At 45.0% G+C, this 4,316-nt stretch overlaps 1 long non-coding RNA gene across 1 annotated transcript; it reads right to left on the reverse strand.

Annotated features, from left to right (window-relative positions):
• Positions 1-588: 588 nt before the first annotated feature.
• Positions 589-3,666, reverse strand: LOC132188460 (uncharacterized). Its single transcript, XR_009440888.1, has 3 exons — positions 2,796-3,666; positions 1,470-2,709; positions 589-1,396 (listed from the first exon to the last, which is right to left on the reverse strand). It is a non-coding gene; the product is annotated as an uncharacterized LOC132188460 (long non-coding RNA).
• Between the last annotated feature and the right edge of the window lie 650 nt (positions 3,667-4,316).

Raw genomic sequence — 4,316 nt, forward strand, 5'->3', positions numbered from 1 at the left:
TGCATGTGGTATGGATTAGTTATTTAAGTCAATTTAGATGATTAAGTCTTGGGCTTAATAAAGTAACAAAAAAATCTCACCGCGGGTTTTTGGGTTAATCAACATGGGGAACCGGGAATAGATACCCATGCCCTAGGCCTCATGTGTTTGTCCATTTCCACAAATTTATGCTTTCTTAAAGAACAACTTAGAAAACACCCATGCTAAATCCTTTAAGAAAGAAAAGAATTAGAGTAGACACTCATGCCTAATTCGTTTGTTAGGGAGATCAATAGCTAAAGGAGTAAACACCTATACCCTTAGGTTGGCAAACTTTAGGTATTTATAATATGATTAGAGCACTGGCATATTGTTATATTATTTGAGCATGATTAGTGGTCGATATCAAAGCCCTACCTTTTATTTATCTTTATTTCTTTTCAATATTTTGATATCAATTTCGTGACAAAGTTGATATTTTAATCAATTATAAGTGAAATCAACAATTTTCGTGGGAACGATCTCGTACTTGCTGCACTATACTACTGTTTTGATCTTATGCACTTGCAAGTTATAACATACCAATTATTATCTGTTAATTTAGGTAGTATTTAGCACAACATTCCCAAGGTTACATTGTTTGCCGAGGATTCATCGGCCCTTGGTCTAGAACCAAACTCAGAGATACCCCGAGCATCAAGCATCTCTCTCTGACCCAAACGGGTGACTTCTTCTATTGCTTCACCTTCAACAGGAAAAGTAGTAGGAGAAATCTTATGATGTTGATGTGAGTCGAATGATTCAAAGCCAAGTTCCGAAAAGTCTCGAAGCCCCAAACGAATCCTAGGGCCTAGGCGTAGTCTTGGATCCAAGCAGCATTGGAAAGTTGTCTGAAGTAGGTCTGGGCCTTGGTCTTATAATGGTTGAACTTTCTCTTCATATGCGTAAACTTTTCTTGGCCTCGGATGCCTTAGCCACATCAACCTTCTATTTCGTAGCGGATTCCTCGGCCTTCAAGGATTGAGCCAAGGCTTCACCCTGCACCTTTTAAAGCCTCACTAGCCTGAGAATCCTCATGCTCTAGCTCAACTTCAGTAAAACTCTCTTCAAGCTGCCTAAGCTCCCCCCGAATGACCGAGTGATCCACCTAAAGGTCTTCTTAATTTTTTCTGAGGGCCTCCGCCTCGGCCTCAAGGCACCGAATCCGAGAACTATCCTTGGTGGCCTTGGACTACAATAACGACTGCCTCTGTCCTAAGAGAAGCAACTCTTGTTCTTGCTTGGCCATGAGTCCCCTTAACCGAGCATTCTCAGCCTCGGACTCCTAAAGTTTTCTTTTTACCTCCTCTGTCTCAGAAGCACTGCCCAAGAGATGGTCCCTAAAGTCGCAATAGATGCAGACTGATTTCTTAACATTCTGCAAAACACAAGTGTAATTAGTCGGATAATCAAAAGCAAACCGAGAACAAATGTATAAGCAAAGCACTTACCACCAACTGGTAGAATAACATAAGGTCCACCACTCTTTCAGGACTCCTTCTACCGACACCCACAGACTAACCTCAAGGAACGAGGTCGATCAGAGCATTCAATGGGTTCCCTAGAAGTCCCTTGCCCAACTCAGAAATGGGCACACCAATTGACCAGCTCGTAGGAAACCCTCTACCAGCTGAGGTGCCCGTTGGTTAAGGAGGTTCAATCGGTAAGCTTGGCTAGATCGACATGTTTCTTGGGAGGTACTCGCCTCGGTCTAACGAGGAGCCTCGTCAGCATTCTCAACCTCTCAGTGCAAACCAGAGGTAGGCTTGGTGTTGGTGCGAGAAGGTGAAGACCGGGGAACCTTCAAAAAAATGACCTCATTAACCTCCGGAACATTTGGTGAAGGATCCTCCGGGGCAGTTTGTTCTTGGACATACGAGAGATTTTCGAATTTAGAAGTCTTTTCCTCCGGAGTTTGGGTGTCACCAGCATCGCTACCGATTACAATCGGCTGAACAGGGACTACCCTAGGGCTCCTAGCACTTTGAGCAGAAACCTGCTCAAGGATGAGCTCCACATCCATTTGAGAATCCTCCTTTGAATCAGAAGAAGAGGGAGTCATTGGTTCACCAGGGACCGTGGTAATCGGCCGAGTAGTAATCAACTGAACCTTCTACGGCTTGTTGGGAATCGGCTAAATCCCGTAAGTAGTTTCAAAGTGCTCGACTGTCCAATGCTTTGGAACAGGGAAAGACTCCATTGATTCCCCCATAACTTGGGCAAAGATGCTTCAGGGGTCGGTTGGCTTCAGATTGTCCGAGCGATCCCGGACTCCTTCCTCTTGAGGAAGGGCTCCTTGAGTTCTTCAGCAACTCGTTCCTTATGCTTCTCGAGCTTTTCAATCTCCCCGGGAGGGCCTAAATTCAACTTGGATACAGCAGGCTCCAAGTTCAAAGCCTGCACGGAAGCTCGTAGGGGAGCATTGGTAGCTTTGCCTTTGCCCTTCTCAGCAGTGGTTCTTTTCAAAGGCTTAGCAGCTGCCTTCGTTGTAGCCACGGTGTCAGTTCTCTTCTGCACCTGAGTGGCCTTTCCTGGTCAAACAATGAAGGGTACCCCAAATACTTCTCCAACTTAGAGTCAGTGGCCAAGAAGTCAAAATCTAGTTGACTATCATTCTTCTTCGTTCGAGCAAAGGCCAAGATCCTCTATACTCGGTCTTCCTCCTCGTCGGTCAAGTTGGATGTTTTTGCTCTGAAAAATACAGGAAAGTGTTAAAAAAGTAGAATTAAAAAAAAAAAAAAAATTTAAAAAAAAAGAGAAGGTTTTTGAAGCATTACCTTCGACAGAAGGTATACTAGTTTCCTGAGGAACACTCGGACTTCTCACGGCCTCGGAAGTATAGAACTCCCAATCTCCCAAAGCAAAGAAGAAATTATTCTTCCACTTCTTATTGTTCGAGAAAGTGGCGCCCAAGTGGATCATCTTCACTTTCTCCCGAAGTTGAAAGGTGAAAACAATGTCAGAGTATGGGTTCTTGGCAAGTCAGTAAACAGTAAGAAATTCCCGAATGGTCAGAAGGATCATCTCCAACCGTTCAGAATTATCTGGTGAGGCGCCAGATTCAGGTAACTCAACAACTCCCGAACGACCCTCGGGAAAGGCAATCAGAGCCCAGTCTTGAACATTACCTCATAGAGGCAGACCTCATGTTCCTTGGCTCGGACAATCGCTTCATCCTCAGCTTCGTCAAACCGAAGGTCCACTGACAAGGGGATGAAGTAGTTTCCCCTGGCACGACCTTCGTCAACGGACGAGAAAGTTGACCGCCAGCGGGCCAAGTATGATTCGCCCATACCGTCAAAGTCTGACCCGTTATCGTTCCGACCCATGTTGTACAAAACGCTGGGGATAAGTAGCCGAGGAACGCATGGGTAACCACCTCGAATCAATAGATGGGAAACACTTAATCGAAGGTGATCAACCTTAGGTTCGATTAAAGGGAGAAGGAAATTCAAGTATCCAAGAACTGGATTATCCGAGCTGACGAAAGGTTCAAGAGAAGGGATTCGATCAAGTGATACCCTAAAAAATATTACTTTTAAGAAGTACTACTGGGAAAAGTTATGAGGATGAAAGCAAGCCAGGGAAGAAGAGTTAAGGAAAAGGAGTTGTAGAGAGCGTAAATGGAGAGGGCTTCACGAAAAAAGGTTGCAAAAAGCTTGATGAAGACGAGAATGGAGGATTGCAACAATAGGGAAGAAATGATGAAGGTCCCTTTTATAAGAGTCTTGAGAAGAAGCACTCAAGTACAAAGATAGAGCGGCGTCACCAACAAACAACCCTAGGGTTGTCTTGAAAAAGTGCACCGAAGTGACATTCTGAAAAGACGCGCTTGCTGAGCCACACAAGCTTCGACACGTGGCGGCTACAGACTGCCACCTCTCACCTCTTGACACATGGCGACGCCCCCCCAAAAAATGAGGACGGACAAATGAGCTGTTACCCCTTCCTCACGAAGACCAACAGTCTCAAAGCCGTTGGCTTGGGAAGTTCAACAGTCGACAGTTTGCTTGGGAAGTCGAACTTGAAAAAGTGCAGTTTCAAAAAACTGATCCAAGAAAGAACCCAATGCTGAGGGTAGGTCGGCATTCCGAGAACCGATCCATTTTGAAAACAAGAAACTTCCATAGTCACTCGGACAAGGAAATTTCGGAGTAACTGTTGGGTAATGGATCAGCCATAAATACCCAATGGGCCCCCAGTCATTATTTACACCGTGCCGGCCCATCAAAGAAAGGCCTAGGCCAAAGCTAGACTAGCCCACTGAGGGCAAAATAGGGATTCATAATTTTTAAGGG

The sequence above is a fragment of the Corylus avellana genome, chromosome ca7 (genome assembly GCF_901000735.1).
Source record: "Corylus avellana chromosome ca7, CavTom2PMs-1.0".
In the NCBI taxonomy this organism is placed as follows: Eukaryota; Viridiplantae; Streptophyta; class Magnoliopsida; order Fagales; family Betulaceae; genus Corylus; species Corylus avellana.